Source organism: Equus przewalskii, chromosome 23, assembly GCF_037783145.1.
Source record: "Equus przewalskii isolate Varuska chromosome 23, EquPr2, whole genome shotgun sequence".
NCBI classification, from domain to species: Eukaryota; Metazoa; Chordata; class Mammalia; order Perissodactyla; family Equidae; genus Equus; species Equus przewalskii.
Genome location: NC_091853.1, coordinates 26,573,231 through 26,590,090, shown reverse-complemented (window position 1 = coordinate 26,590,090; position 16,860 = coordinate 26,573,231). Strand labels below are relative to the sequence as shown.

At 43.7% G+C, this 16,860-nt stretch overlaps 3 long non-coding RNA genes across 3 annotated transcripts; all 3 read right to left on the bottom strand.

Moving 5' to 3' along the window:
• Window positions 1–1,612: 1,612 nt before the first annotated feature.
• LOC139078918 (uncharacterized) lies at window positions 1,613–4,512 on the bottom strand. Its single transcript, XR_011532110.1, has 2 exons — window positions 4,381–4,512; window positions 1,613–2,356 (listed from the first exon to the last, which is right to left on the bottom strand). It is a non-coding gene; the product is annotated as an uncharacterized lncRNA (long non-coding RNA).
• A 735-nt stretch (window positions 4,513–5,247) lies between these two features.
• On the bottom strand, window positions 5,248–6,839 carry LOC103556838 (uncharacterized). The gene is made up of 2 exons (XR_546306.2): window positions 6,720–6,839; window positions 5,248–6,546 (listed from the first exon to the last, which is right to left on the bottom strand). It is a non-coding gene; the product is annotated as an uncharacterized lncRNA (long non-coding RNA).
• Window positions 6,840–8,031: 1,192 nt separating this feature from the next.
• Window positions 8,032–16,326, bottom strand: LOC139078917 (uncharacterized). The gene is made up of 4 exons (XR_011532109.1): window positions 16,038–16,326; window positions 10,904–11,005; window positions 9,481–9,602; window positions 8,032–8,544 (listed from the first exon to the last, which is right to left on the bottom strand). It is a non-coding gene; the product is annotated as an uncharacterized lncRNA (long non-coding RNA).
• Between the last annotated feature and the right edge of the window lie 534 nt (window positions 16,327–16,860).

The window sequence follows — 16,860 nt, the reverse complement described above, 5'->3', positions numbered from 1 at the left end:
TGACTACAGCTGAAGGCAACGTAACCGCTAAAGCAAAATGCTACCCTGCTGTCTTTGAGGTTGGAGGAAGGGGCCACAAGCCCAAGAATGCTGCTCAAAGCTAGAAAAGGCAAAGAAACTAATTCTCTCCGGGTGACCACTGCAGGGAGCCCCTATACCTTGATTTCAGCCCAGTGGAATTGATTTTTGGACTTCTGACCTCCAGAACTGTGAGAATAAGTGTGTGTTGTTGTGAGACACTGTTATGGTGTGAATGTCTGTGTGCCCTCAAATTCCTATGTTGAAATCGTAACCCCCGAGACAATTGTATTAGGGGGTGGGGCCGCTGGGAATTGATTAGGTCTTGAGCACAGAGCCTTCATGAATGGGATCAGTGTCCTTATAAAAGAGACCCAGGAAAGTCCCCTTCTGCCATATGAAGTTACAGCTGGAAGGCACTGTCTGTGAACCAGAAAGCTGGTTCTCACAGACACCAAGTGCCAGCACCTTGACCTGGACTTCCCAGTCTCCAGAACTGGGAGAAATAGCAGTTGTTTATAAGCTGACCAGCCTGCAGTATTTGGTATAGCACCTGAAGAGACTCAGAGAGACTCCAAGTCTGTTGTATTTGGTACAGCGGCCACAGGAAGCTAATACACCAATGCCAGGGGTCCTCAGACCACACATTGAGCAGTAACGCCTTGTAGAAACAAGTCCATAGAGGAGCGGCTCTCAACCCTGGCTGCACATTAGAATCACCTGGGGAGACTTTCGAACAAAAAAGGAATGTCCAGGCCCCATCCTAGAACAGTTAAGCCAGAGCCTGTAGGGCTAGGATTCCTAAGAATGACTATTGAAAGGCTCCTTGGGAGAATCTAATTGGAAGGTGGGGAGGACACAAGTGCAGTAGAACAAACCCCAAATATATCTTTTCTTGTGTCGAGGAAAACTCTAAAGCTGCCCCAAAATAGGGACACACTGGTCTGCCAGGAAGCCCCCTGAAACTCTACACCAGCTTCTCATAATGCAGGCCTGGGCCAACATCTTCCCTGAAGAATTACCAGGTCCAGACACAACACATTCTGTTTCACCTAAATGGTCAAAGATGTGGCTTGCCTCACGTTTATCAAGAACTCATCGGCCTTTCTGTCCACACACAGGAATTCTTTCCAGAACAACTCGCGTGAGGCTAGAGGGTGCCTTCAGTCTGACACTCCCTCTCCACCCACGTTTACACTCACATATGTAGTCAACGGAGGTAAGCGGGACGCATGCCTGACACATTTTCTGTCCAGGTTGAAGGTATGGCCTTGAAAGCAGACTCAAGGTGTCTCCAGAAGAAACATCCTGCTTACCATTTATTACGAAGAAGCTCCGGATGGCAACTGAGGGCAAGGGCTGTCAGCCTCCACGAATAAAGCATGTGCTCCTGCGTGAGAGGCAGTCAGTTACTCGGGGCCTGGGCTTTGCTTCTCGTGACCTAGACACGTGGACTGTTTAAAATTAAGCATTCAGTGGGAGCACCAGAAACTACTTTTATGGAGTAGATGTCTGTTCCAACACACACCAAGCTGGGCAGGCAGTGTGGGATAGGTTGCTGAGTGACCAAAGGAAAGACCCAGAGACAGTGAACTAGACATAAAGGTTTATTAGGAAGTCACTTACAGGGAAGGTCCAGTGGTGGCCAGCTGGACAGGAAATGTGCATCTGCTGCCACCCCCTGAGAGAGGCTTGCTTAAGTAGGCAGAGGAACAAGGGCTGCATGCTTGCCAAGGGGGGTCATCCCTGTATGACCTGCATTACAAGGACCAGACCCTCACACACAAGGCCCTCCACGTTCCCTCAGACCACCAGGGTCTTGGTGCTAACTCTCCCGTGAGATAACAGCTGGGTTGGGCAAGCCCAGGACTGTTATCATTGTGAGTGCTGGCACATAGCCCAGACAAGGAGCCTCAAGGACACGTGATTTTAAAGGGGCACACTGGCATTATCTACCCCGCTATTGTCCGAATGGCCCTGACAATCTCATCATGCCAGTCTTCCGTGGTTTCCCTTGAGCCAGAAACAGAGAGGAGCACTGTAGCTTGAGACCACAACAGCATAATAGAGAGCACAACATGAAAATAAAAGAGTAGTGAAAAGGCAAGGACACCAAAGAAAACACATCATCAGGTGGAGGGGCGTAGAAATGGGAAAGTCCGCAACAATCCTCCACTCTCGCAGGGCTCTCCAGTCAGAGGCATTGGCAGCTTGGAGACACCGTGGTAACGCCATGGTTGAAGAGAGAGGCAGCTCGCTGCATACCCAGCAGTTGGAGAGATTTTGTATGCCAGCAACCGTGTGTGTCCAAGCAGTGAAAAGGTTGGCAGATGTTGTCCTAAGGACAAAAAGTAAGATGTTTAGAGGGGAATAGAACAGGGAGGTCACGACCATCCAACAAGACACACCAGAGGGAAAGGATGAAAGGGCCTTGTGGAATTAGAGGTGTTACTGTGATATCCTCTTCTAAGCCTGTCCCCCAAGGGGTAAAGAGACTGTACCAGTGGGGCCCCACCTGTCAGTCCCAGGGCCAAGTGACCATATGGGTCCCAGTAGGGAGTTCTGTGGCAGAAGAAAAAGCAAGTTGTTCTAAGTGCCCATCTGTGGTTGTAGTTTCTCTCTTTGATTAGCCCTTGTCTATAGAGGTATCGTCATATCAGGTCTTTGTGTCAACATCTGATATGCACCTGGTTGAGTGCATCTCATGTTTATTTAGTTGACATATTGCAGTTGCCAGGCGCCTTGTCCAGTGGGCAAGAAGGTCTTGCCTTCTGTTCTTAGTTGTTGTTTCAGCAAGCTGTTGATTTGTTCCATCAGCCCCACAGCTGTGGGGTTGTATGGCAAGTGAAAATGTCAATGTATGTCCATCTGATCAGTCTACATCCGTACCTGGCGGCCAGTAAAACGTGTACCATCGTCACTGTCGATGTCCATGGGAACACCATACGCAGCACAGAGGTGTCCCAGGTCCCTTATGGTGGTCTTTGTGTGGCCCTCTTGCTGGGATATGCCTGGAGCATTCCTGTAGACATGTTCACACAAGTAGGGGCATACTGACAGCCATTAGAAAGAGGCAAAGGCCCAGTGTAGTCCACCTGCCAGTGTTGAGCAGGCTGGATGTTTTTGGCAATTTGGCCTGTGTCCCAGAGAATGACCCAGGGTCTCTGTAAGAAACAAGAAGGGCACACCTGACAGACTTTCCCCACATCAGCATAACGTAGGGGGAGGCCTCAGGCCTTGGCAGTAGCCATAGAGTCCTTTTTCCTTTGTGTCCGGTCTTGTTGTGTAGCCACTCTACCGTTCTTTCAGCTGGCACTTTTTCCAGGAGACGAATCCGAGCTAACTTGTCTGCTTGTTTGTTCCCTGGTGGCATTGTCACCCAATGAGCAGACACATGGTATACTGTTATCATTATTCCTCAGACCCACTGCCAGATGTTATCCCAGAGTTCTGCCCCCTACAACAGGTGATCATTAATAGTCCATTTTTGTCGTGTTCATTGTACGATCCACAGGGTGAGCCCCTTATAGGCTGCCCAACTGTCCACACACAGACATATTTGATTGGGCTCACAAGTCAACACCATCCAGGCAGCCCACAATTTGGCCCACTGACTACTGTATTTAGAGCCAGAGTCCAACCACATGCTGTTGGTCAAAAGCTGGATGGCCACTGCTGTCCACTGCAGGGGTTGCCCCTTGCAGAGCCATCCGTATACCAGGCCTCTGCCAGGATTGATCTTTCTCCTTCCCGTACATTTTGCAGGGTTTCAGGCATGGGCATGTCATTTAAGGGGGTTATTTGTTCTGTGGTGTATGTTACTGGTCCTAGAATGGCATGTAGTTTTGCACTGAGGGGCTATGGGTCAGGGTCCCTCATTGTGGTAAGTATGTATGTCATTTTGCCAATGTCTGTATTTGGGTTGTTCCCGAGTGGGGCTTTTGGAAAGCATCCCACGGCCACCCCACAATGAGCAGATGACTACGGACTGTGACTTGCAGGAAACGGGTTATGGGCTCCACCTGCTGGAGGGCCAGGTAAGCAGCACACAATTGTTCCAGTGTGCTGTATCGGTTTGCAGCCCCTTTTTACAACTGGGACCAGATACCAAGGGGCACTCCTTGCCTCTGCTGGAAACCCCATCTGAATCCTTCTGGGTAACTGGAAACATTCAGTTTACATGGTTGTCCTTGTGTTAAAACACCCAAGGACTGGATTTGTTTCACTGTTATTTTGGCTTAGGTAAAGCCTCCTGCTTGGTGATCCCCCAGTTCCAGACAATACTCTTTTGTACCAACTTTTAAGGAAGACAGACAGCCTGTATCTTATCTATGACAGTAGCAGGAACTGCTTTTGTCTTACCTGACCAGACAACACTCAAGTATTTGACAGACAACCCAGACCCTTGTACTTTGCTGTTCTTTACCACCCATCCTCGCTGGCATAGGTGTGTGACACGGGAGTGGGAGGCTTTTTGAAGGTCTGGAAAAGACTCAGAGGTTAATATGACATCATCAATATAACGAAACAAGGCAACATCAGGGGGGGTTTGTGCACTGGCCGGTGTTGTAGAAGCATTGCCGCAGGGCAGGGTGAGAAGTGACGGATGTCATTTTGCTTATTTCCACCCCAAATAGCAAAATGCCTTTTGCTCCTGTCGACTAATACATTATTTCCATATGTGGCCTCCAGTCCCCCAATACCCAAGGTATCTGCAGGGCGCTACAGAGATGAGTCAAGGTCCTTTGGCCCTCCCCCTAGTCGAGGGGGCTCCTGGGGGGCTGCTGTTAAAGCCACCAGAACAGTGTTTGGTTGTTTATTGCTTTTTTCCCCCAGAGATGCTTGTTGCTCCCCCGGGGCTGTGGCAGTCACTGCACAGACTGCACTTTGCTCAACCTCAGTCAAGCCACTGCCGGAGAGGAGGGAGGGGCGAGGAGTCCTGGCCACCTGCTGCTGGTGCTGGTGCCACCGCGCATTTCCTGCATCCTCCCTGCCTCCGAAGGCATTTTCTGCCTCTAGCAGGCCAGATGCGCTCCTGGCCTGCCCTGGCTCCTGTGCAGGCACTGGAACCAGCAGCTCTTCTTGTGACTGCCTTACTTTTGATATGGAGACATTTATTTTAATCTCTGCCAACTTGACCATACATAAAACTTTTCAGGGTTTTACTTTGACAAACCTTTTGTTATTTGTTTTTAAAATTCAGAATTTGTTCCATACCTTCCTCTCTTCTTGTTCCCTCGTACTTTAGGAGAAATTTATATTTTTTTAAAAAACAAGCAAAAATATGTCTATTGTTTATATCTCTTTTACTGAAAACAGACATTTTACTTTCCTGGTATACAGACTTTTTAGAAATATGTGCTTTCTCATAGAAAATTCCTCAGCATGCACAAAACATATTTATCAATAAACTCGAGCCTCTTTTAGTTTCTTTGTGATGAGAAAAAGGCAGACAAATCTATGCTTAGTAATCAATTTCTAACATTTTTTCTTGTTTGGAAAATGACCTAGATCCTCAATGAATTTTTATCATTTAACTTCATTTAGCAAAACTCTAAATTTTCAAGTTACCAAAAAGATTTTGAGAAGCTGTTTTTCAAGCACTCATACCATAAACCATAATTATTGTACCCAAAAACTCTTATCCATTTTTATTTAAATCATTTGTTCCAACAATTATGTTTAGACTACTCACAAAAACTTCACATGACATTAAAGCACTTAGCCATCTTCTTGGGTTGTTTTAAGTACATACACCGCAACACATAATTACTGTAAAAGTTCCGTCTCCAAATTTTCGTCCTTTTCACATCTATTTAGTTTACTTGCTCCCCAGTTCCGCCAGTTCTGCGGCAGTGTAATCCCTCATAGTGAAATGCATACGCTGAACGGGTGGAGGCGGGTCCGTGGGATCTACCCCTGTGGGCTGGGGCTGGTGAGACCTCTGTCCTCTCATCAGACTCCCATAGGCGTGCTAACAGCGCCTCAGTAGTTTCAGCTTGAACCAGCCATGCTTCCCTTTCTAATTTTCTCTTGTAGCTGCCTGACCTTGCCTTAGCTTCCATTTTGGCTTCTGTTGTTAAGCAAATAGTGGCAAGGAGGGGCCGTTCCACCCCAGCAGCTACCGCCCGCGCTTCTGATTTCTTTCTCTCATCGTTTAACATGCCCAGGACTTCCCCTGCCTTCCTTGCAAGCCATCCTACAGTGGGGAGGGGTTATCCTATGGCTGTAGCAATGGCTTGGGCTTCATCTCATGCCCAGGACTTTCCCCTAGGCCCTTTGGCATTTTCAAGGCATCCCCGTACTCATGCATTGGGCCCCGTCCATAAAAGATAGTGGCGACCGGTCACCACAGGGAGGACACCAGCCAACCCGGGATTACCTGCACGGATTTCCCCTTCCCAACTCCCGTAGTCTCTTCACTCACGTGGTTTTCTTTGGTTTCCTGGCTGGCTCACCAAGTCTTCTGCCACACACCCAGCTGGGCAAGCAGCATGGGATAGGTTGCCGAGAGAGCGAAGGAAAGACCTGGAAACAGCGAATGAGACATGGGTTCAGTGGGAGGTCACATACAGGGAAGGTCCAGTGGCGCAGGCTGGACAGGAAGTGTGCATCCGCTGCCACCCCCTGAGAGAGGCTTGCTTAAGGAGGTAGGGGAACAAAGCCTGTGTGCTTGCCAAGGGCGATCATCCCTGTATCACCTGCATTCCAAGCCCCCTCGCACCCCGGAGGGCTTCTGTGTTCCCTCAGACCACCAGGGTCTTTGTGCTAACTCTCCCATGAGAAAACAGCTGAGTTGGCCACGCCCAGGACTATTATCATCGTGAGCGCTGGCGTGTAGCCCAGACAAGGAGCCTCGAGGACACGTGATTTTTAGAGGGGCACACCAGATAATGCCCCTCCAATGTCTCATATCCTTGTTTTTGTGCTTTAGTGCTAAACTTGATCTTCTAGCACCTACTCATTTGGGGACTGGAATCAGCTCTATCTGCTGGCAGAATCCATGTCTGACTTGTTTTCTTTGCAATACCCAGGCTGAAGATTGGGACACAGTAGATGAATCAATCATTGTTCAGTTGGCTACAACCCATAGGTCCTATCGTGGCCGACCTCAGCAGAGAAGAAAACAAAACAGTTTAGTCTTAACTATTCCCACCACCACATCCCGGGGACGAGAACATGGATTCTCCAGTCAACAGCCTGGAATAGCACTGCAGCCACAGAGATGGGGTACATCTCATTCACCAGGAAGTTTTCCCAGCAGATACCTCACCCGTCCCCCCCTGAGCCCCCACCCCCGACCCCACAGGGCAGGGCAGCATCTAGAGGGAGACTGGCAGGATGTGGACTTAGAAAAGCTTCCCCAGTGGTTGAGTTGCCACCACTTGTTGAGAACCGTGTGAGTGAAATAAAAGTACTGCAGGTAGTTCACAGCTGGCCATGCAGCTTCTGTGCCAAAATCTCAGTCAAGGGCCACGGCCTTCCTCTCTGAAGATTCCCCAAGTTCAATCCCGTGACGTCAAATCTGGCTCATCTCTGAACACCCCTACAGAACGGGTCCGCCCTGTCTTCAAGGGGCGATAGAAACGAACAGCCGAAAGTAGAACTGCGTCTCATAACGCAACTGAAATCCTCAGGCTGCTCCTGTTCAAGGGCCCCGTGACTGTAGGTTCAGTTAAGCAAGTTTCTCGAGGGAACCCTGACTGCAGAGGGGCCAGGGCTGCCGCCCGTCTGGACCAACGTCAGTTTTCCCATTCAGTAAGGAGCATCCCTCGGCCCAGGTCTTCCACGTTTCTCTCTCCTGTAATCTGTTCTCTCCTTTCGTTTCTTGGCTCCTATAAATTCGTTCTTGTCTTAACGGGCTTCATTTTTAATGTCTGTCTGCTGTAAACTACCTCAAATTCGTTATGAAGTAGGTAAGATCTGCATAGCAAATTAACTTTTCAGGACCCCACTTCTTATCAGCATAGAATTATGAATGGAAAATAACAGATGAAAAACAGACACAATAAGTTGAATACAGCAAAACATTTATTAAGGTCAGGATGCATGAAGAGACTCTTCTTCACAGAAAGATAACTCAACAGCAATGAATTTATAGAATTTACAGCACCACCACATTTCAGCAAAATGCAACTGAGGACATCAGACAAATTCTAGTGATTTGTTTTTTAAAATCCATTAAATTCTGTCTTACCTCTGCAATAAAGTATCATAAACGCAGTTAAAGAAGCTAGTAGGAAAATGTGTGATCTTCCTTCGCCCTCTCTGCCCATCCATCTTCCAGGAAACCACAGGGGGTTGCTGACCAGACTTGGCACGAGGCTTCGAGGCTGCTGCTTTTCCCCCTACGTCATAACCGATTTCAAATGGTGCTAGACAAAAACAGACTCTGAACACCAGGAGAAATCGGTCAGCCTGTGTAAGAGATGGGTCCAGTGGTGCTCCTGGGGGGCCGCACTTGACAGTGCAGCTGGCAAGTCTGATCTCAGCTGGGCTGCAACGGCAGCTCAATGTTCAGGGCATCTACGGGCAGGTAGACACAAGGTGATTATTAAAATATGTGAATATTTACATAGTGTTGCCCTGCTTTGTAAAATAGTTCACAAATGCAAAGCGTTTTCCGATTTTACTCCCTTCATGAGAAACCAGCACCCTGTCTGCCTGTGGGGCTCCAGCCACTCCACAAAGGTGAGTTTCACCTGGCCAGGGCAACTCTTCCACGTGCCCAATTCAGGAAGAGCATGGGCTCCTCCTTCCAGCCATGTGGAAGTGTCAGAACACTGGCAATCTTATTTCACCTCTGGTGTGACGCAAAAATCCGGTGTCCTAAAATTGTACTAAGTAGATCATCCTCTACCGCAAGAACTGAGTTTTGGTTTTTGTTTTCAAAATTTCCTAAAAATAAGATTTGCAAACTCTGTACAAATTTGACTCCTCATTTCACAATTGCATCATCTCTTTTGGTTGTTTGAAGCTAAGGAAACATGGCTGTCTGTCCTCTGATACCACAACCAAGACAAACAAGAGCCACACAGTAGAGTCTGTATCTCTCACGTTTCCTACCAATTCCTTAGGCCTCCAGATACAGGCTTATATTTTTCATGGCTCCTGGAAGTGACAGCATGTGCTGTCTAGGGAAGAGAAGGAAATAAACTCTGAACACCAAGTTGTGCTCTTTAATTCTCACAATAGTCCTGTGAGGCGGGTATTATTCCCAATTTTTGAGGAGAAACTGATCCTTAACATGGTTCAAAACCTTGACCAGAGTCTCAGGACGAATGAATGGTGTAGATCCCAGGTCTGACTCCAAAGGCTGTGTTCCTGCCCCTCTGCCCACTGCCACCTGCTCCACAGCTGGACTCTCATCTCATTCTGTTCTTGAACTTCACTATGAGCAAGGCTGCTGGGGGCAGGGGGATCCTAGGCAATATTTCTGCGTGGACGTGGGATGTTACTCACTGCACACACGTTAAACTGGGGCGGAGACGAGAGCACGACTGCAATTGCAAGGGGCCGGGTGGTTTGGGGTGACTTGTTTTGTTGTCCTGCACCTCTGGTGGCTTGCGGTCTCCATAGCGTGGCTGTGGGAGTGGGGAAGACGCTGAGATGAACCACCCCGCAAGGCCTGTGCTGGACTCCTCAGTGATTCTGACACCCGCCCCAGGCACAGCAGCTCAGGGCATGGGAAAACAATACTTTAGCATAAATAACCTCTCCTGGGAGTTGCATGGAACTCTTTTTTTAAAGCCATGCTCTGTATCTGCTTGATTCTGACGTTCTATGGTAAGTGTCCTCAGTGTGGTCAATTCTGGGGAACAATCTGAAGTGTACATGCTGTTCTGTATGCTACACCCCAGTCTGAATCTTAAAAACAAACTGAACTCTACACCTGGTCCCAAATTCTGCTTCTTTCCCATAGGAAAATCATGTGGAACTCCTCCAGAACCCTTCAATGGCATGGTGCATGTAAACACAGATACCCAGTTTTGATGGACAGTTAATTATTCCTGTAATGAAGGGTGAGTTGGGAGCACTATCTCTGGAATATGAGTCCCAGAACAGCAAGAGCAACCTCTGTCCCAGTCTTAGGTAGGCAGACTACTGGACTACTGCCACCTGTACTTCAAAAGTAAGCAATAGGACTTCTGGAGAGAGATAAAAGGTTGAACACGTCATGTGACCAAAGGATTGCAAAAAAGAAGGAACAGCCTGTATCTGTGTTATAAACAGAGGACGGCACCGTGCTCCTGCTGAAGGCCATACATGTGAAACCTGGTAAGATATTCACTGGATAAAAAGGACCAGCCTGCCAAACAAGTCGAAGGAAATTGCTGGTTGTACCATGCAAACATCCTTAACTGAGATCAGCGAAGACCCCGAAGCAGGGGTTGGAGGGTAGATCTTAAATGTAACAGCAGCTCAGGGAAATGTAATTATGAAAGTGCACAGAGTGGGGATGTGAATGGAGTTCTTGCTCTGGACTTTTCCTTGGGACAGGTGACCATGTGGGAAGCTACTGCCTCAACTTAAAGGGAGCAACTAAAGAATGTGTCCTAATTTTCAGTTGCCACAGTAATTCAGGGGAAAAAAAGATATCTGTATTAAATCTTCCTGCAAAAACTGCCATTGGTCATTGGCCCCATCCTATGCTACTAAGCCCTTGTACCTATGATCCAGCAAGTTTAAACAAGGATAAATCAAAATTTCCCTCTTCTCACTTGGTCTGAGCCTGGGAGATTCTAACAGCTTTCTACAAAATCTCTTCACCAGTCCCTTCTTACCTCCCATTGTGAATAGACCTAGAGTGTTCTCTGTGATGAGCAAACTAAAACATCACCAGATATAAGGGAAGATACAGCAAGTGAAAATAAAAGAGACCCACCTGAGAACAGACTCCTTCACGAGCTGGTGTACTCCAATAAACAAGGAAATAAACTCAAAACAGGGTAGTAGAAATTTCTCATATGTGTTTGTAACACAGAATCTACAAAATAATAAGAAGCATTTGTAAGATTTCATGATCTGATATCAGGAAAATTTACATGCTGATAAAACACATTGGAGTCTAAAAAGCAGCAATAATCAAGAGACTAAATCCTGAAGAAAAACCAAAGAGATCATGAGAAAACAGAATTAAATTCCCCAGAATTAACCAAGGGCAAAACTGCAAATTATGCCCTCATATACACACATGCACTCACACAAACGTCTAGATTTGAGAAAAATAAAACAAGACAGAAAGAGGTGAAGCATTAATGAGCACATTATGGAACATAGTTTCTCAGACAGAAGGACAAAGACTAGGTTGTTTGAATCTTAAAAGCTTACTAAGCAAATACAAGATTAATGACAAGAGGCCCAGGCCCTACATGGAGGAAATCTATGACTTTCATATATTAAAAAAAGTAATAATAATACTGCAACTATCCAGAGATAAAAATAAACAAAAGAAATTCATATTGGCATCAAACGTCTCTTCCACACAATAAATAGCAGAAATTAGTCTTTTGAGAGAAAATATGTGCCACAAAATTTCTGTATCATCCAAGTTATCATTTATCCACAAGGCACAGATATATAGTCTTACATGAGCAAGTACCCAAAACATATACCAATTACATATACTTCCTGAAAAAATAATCATTGCCACAAACCCGTGAGTAAGTTTTTTAAAGAAGACATCAAAGAAATAGTAATGAGGCACAAAACTAGTTAAACAAAGCCACCAAAATTGTTATTTTAAATATGGATGGGAAACTAAATATACTGGCAGGACTAATTCTTGAAAGAGAACTCATGGAATGTGAAAAGAACAAGAACAACAATAAACTTGATATAAAATAATGCATTTTCTCACTACAACTAGAAAGTTGGGGATGAAGTAAAGAAAAAAACTATGCTTAACTTATAATACATAGGGATTAATTAGATAATACATATTCTCAATATAAAAAATAAGGAGAAAATGGTATTCCATACTAGTATAAAATCAAAATATGTCACTTCAAAATCGCAAGGACAATCAAAAGAGCAAAACCACTTGGTCCCTATAACAAACGGGGTGAGAGAAGGAAGAACAAGGGCGTTTTCTGTCTCTTCTGCTTTAAACAGCATGAGCAGAGCAAGAATGGAGTTGGTCTTGTACAGTGCTGAGTTCCAGCCCTTGGATGTTAAATAAATAAAAGAGAGAGAACACTGTAAGCAAGATCAAACTTGCCAGTTACGACAGTACATGTGAATGGCTTAAATTCCCCTTTTGAAGGACAATGCCTTCTAAATAGAGTCAATAGAAACGTTTAACTACATGGTAAAAGATTCCTAAAATAAAATTACAGAAAAATTCCATTTATATTTATAATGGCATCAAAAACTAAAATACTTAGACATAAATATAACCAAGGAGACACAAGACTTATACTTTGAAAACTATAAAACATTGCTGAATTTAAAAAGACAATAAATGGAAAGACATCCCTATTCATGGATTGGAAGATTTAATATTGTTAAGATGAAAATACTGCCCAAAGTGATATACGAATTCAATGCAATTCCTGTCAAAATCACAACAGCATTTTATGCAGAAATGGAAAAACCATCCTAAAATCCATATGGAATTTTAAGGGACTCAGAACAGCCAAACAATCTTGAAAAGAACAAAGTTAGAGGACTCACACTTCCTGATTTCAAACTTACTACAAAGCTACAGCAATTAAAATAGTGTGTTCCTGGCATAAGGTTAAAGATCTAGACCAGGGGAATGGATTGATAGCCCAGAAATAAACCCATACATTTATGGTCAGTTGATTTCCAACAAGGGCGCCAAGACCATTCACTAGGGCAAGAACAATCAATCAACAAATGGTCCTGGGAAAACTGGGTATCTAAGGCAAAAGAATGAAGCTGGCCCCTTACCTTACACCATATGCAAAAATTAACTCAAAATGGATCAAACCCCTGATTTATGATCTAAAATTGTAAAACTCTTAAAGGAAAGCATAGGGACAAATCTTTATGACCTTGGATTTGACAATGGCTTCTTAAATATGACACCAAAAGCATAGGCAACACAAGAAGAAATAGATAGATTAAGCTTCATTAAAATTAAAAACTTATGAGCATCAAGACATTGTCTACTCTGTTTGGGCTGCTCTGTGTGTCACAGACTAGGTAGCTTATAAACAAGAGAAATTTATTTTTCACTGTTCCAGAGGCTCAAAGTCTGAGATCAAGGTATAAGCATGGTTGGTGAGGGCCCTGTTGCAGGTTGCAGACTTCTCCTTATGTCCTCACATGGTAGAGGAACTAGAGAGTTCTGTGGGGTCTGTTTTATAAGTGCACTAATCCCATCCATGAGGGCTCCATCCTCATGACCTAATGACCTCCCTAAGGCCCCACCTTCTAATACCATTACCTTTGGAGGTTAGGATTTCAACATATAAATTGGGGGGGGGGGGGGACATAAACATTCAGACCATAGAAGACACCATCAAGATGGTGAAAAGACAGCCCACACAACGAGAAAAAAATATTCGCAAATCATATATCTGATAAGGTTTTAATACCCAGAATATGTGAAGAACTCTTGCAACTCAACAATAAGAAGACAAACAACCCAATTTGAAAATGGGCAAAGGGGGGCTGGCCCGGTGGCGCAGTGGTTGAGTTCGCACGTTCTGCTTTGGCAGCCCAGGGTTCGCATCCTGGGTGAGGACACGGCATCGCTTGACAAAAGCCATGCTGTGGTAGGTGTCCCACATATAAAGTAGAGGAAGATGGGCACGGATGTTAGCTCTGGGCCAGTCTTCCTCAGCAAAAAGTGGAGGATTGGCAGTAGTTAGTGCAGGGCTAATCTTCCTCAAAAAAAAAAAAATGGGCAAAGGACTTGAAAAGATATTTCTCCACAGGAGATAGGCAAATGGCCAAGAAACACTTGAAAAGGTGCTAAACACCATTAGTCATTCGGGAAATGCAAATCAAACCTGTCTCACACCTCCTAGGATGGCTTTAATAAATTTTTTAAAACAGAAAATAAAAAGTATTGATGACAATATGGAGAAATTGGAATCCCTGTACCTTGCTGGTGAGAATGTAAAACGGTGCAGCCACTGCGGAAATTGTAAAGTATCTACATTGTGAACTATTTTGCACACAAAAAAAGACTTAATTAGATCTTGTATTCAGTGACTGGATGGATGACTATGATGAGATATTAACTGAGAAAACAATTTGCAGAGAAGCATGTAGAGTTTGTTTTCAATCAGGAAAAATAATAGCAAATTTGAAGGAGATATTCTCTATGCACATGTGTGTTGGAATGCACTTGGAAAAAGTGGAGTTACCTGAGACAGGGTGGGAGTGACAAAAAGTACGTGGTATTCAAAGCAAATACTTAAGCAAAAATATATTGTAAAATTATCTTATCAAATTGCTGAACACAAATCAACTTAAATAAGCATGTGGTCAAGGAGTAGATGTTAGTCCGGACAATTGAAACAGAGTGTTTTGACCAAAGGATAGTAAACTTTTTCCGTCTAGAGCCCAGTAGTAAACATTTTCAGCTTTGTGGGCCAAACAATCTCTGAACAACTCAACTGTGCATTCCAGTGGGGAAGTAGCCCCAGACAATGGACAAGGGAGTGTGCGGCCGAGTTCCAACAATGCTTCCTTTACAAACACAGGCTGCAGGAGGTATCGGCCTGTGGGACTTAGTTTGCCAACCTCTCTCTAGATGAAGCGATTGTGAACATTCTTCTTCCTTAATTCCTGTTATTGTTCAAAGTCAGAGAAGTTTCAAAAAGAAATAAAAAGTTAAATAGGTAAAACAATAATAGTAGTTGAAAACTTCAGATTGGGCAAATAAAGGTACAAAAGCTAAAACGTTGAGGAATAATACTGCTTTGGTACATATGTGTTGAACTTTGTACCTTACAGAGAATGTAAACTTGCTCTCTAGAAACCATTTATAAAAGCTGATAGCATATCAGTCCACAGAGCGTACCTCAATAAATTTGAACACAGGAGAAATCAAAACAGCCATATCCTCTTATTACAATATGATAATACCAGTAATTGATAATGAAAGAATAAATTAAAAGTTCTAAATTTTCACCCCTTGTCAAAGAGAAAATTAAGGCAGCCATCGCAGATTATCTACAGAATAACAATGAGGATGACCATTGAGCGCACGTGCGCCAAGCACCCTTCCAAGTGCTTTACGTGAATTAAGTTACTTCATCCCTAAAATGATGCTTTGAAGTGAATACGATGCATAGCCCCAATTTTACAGAAGAGAAAACTGAGTCAGAGAGATTAGCTAATTTGCTCAATTCACATGATAGAGGTTGAGTTTAGACTGAATATTGCCAGTCAGCCTCAACAGCCTGTTATGGTAAACCTTACATTTTTCAGCTTCTTCATTATAAATGCTGGTGCAAATATTACTCATGAAAACTTCTGGGGTACTGATGTCAAAACTTATAGAAATAGTCAATACTTTCTTATTTCATGAGAAAAACTTCAAATAAATGAACAATATATTTTTTTAAGAATTTTAAGATGACTAGAAACATGGACATATAAAGGACGCTGGACTAAGGAACTAATAAAGAAATTAATGAAAATGGAAAAAGAAACAATAGAAAAAATAAGTAAATCTAAGAGCAGGTTCTTCAAAGTGGCCCATTACAACAAACAGAACTTGGCCAACTGTAATTTCACAAAATAACTCTAGAAAGACACATGAATGAGAAAGGAGATATCACCATAGATATGGAAGAGATTCAATACTTTCTAAAAATATTATATCTTCTCTATCCTAATGAAGTTGAAAATATCCATAAGATGTGCCATTTTGTAGGAAAAATACAATTTATTAGGATATACTTAAAAACAGGTAGATAAGCTGATAAACCCATATCTGTTTGAGCCTTTGTTTTGAATCCTTCTGGATACACAGGAGGATTGGAATTACTGGATCCTATGGGATTCTATGTTTCATTTTTTGAGGAATTGCTAACCTGTTTTCCGCAGAGGTTGCACCATTTTACAATCCCACCAGCACCGTACATGGGTTCCACTTTCTCCACATGCTCGCCAACTCTTCTGTTTTCCATCTTTTTTTCCATTACATCATTCATTAATTGCTGTTACCTTACTAAATTATCATATAGCTTGTGGTACTTTTCTGGTTGATTCTCAGGATATCAAGGAAAAAGATAAGACTCAAAAAATGTCCATAAAGAGTTGGGGGGGAACCCAGATAACATATAATCAAGAAGCAGAATGGCATCAAACATTGCAACAGCCAATTAGAACTAGAAGACAATGGAGCCATGCCTTAGAAATTCTGAGGGCAAAGCATTTTTCTCCCAGGATTCTATACCCACGGGGAGACAGAAGACATTTTCTTTTTATTGATTTATTTATTTATTTTATCAAAGTCACATTAATTTCTAACATTATATAAATTTCAGGTGTATGTCATTATATTTTGACTTCTGTATCGACTGCATTGTATTCGCCACTGAAAGTCTAGTTTCTATCTTTCACCACACATACATGCCCCCTTACCCCTTTCACCTTCCCTCCACCCCCTTGCCCTTTGGGAACCACGAATCTGTTCTCCATATCTATGTGTTGTTTGTTTGTCTTCTACATATGAGAGAAGTCATATGGTAATTGTCTTTCTCTGACTTATTTTGCTTAGCATAATGTCCTCAAGCCCCATCCATGTTGTTGAAAATGGCATGATTTCATCTTTTTTATGGCTGAGAAGTATTCCACTGTATATATACCACACTTCTTTATCCATTCATCCATTGATGGGCACTTAGGTTACTT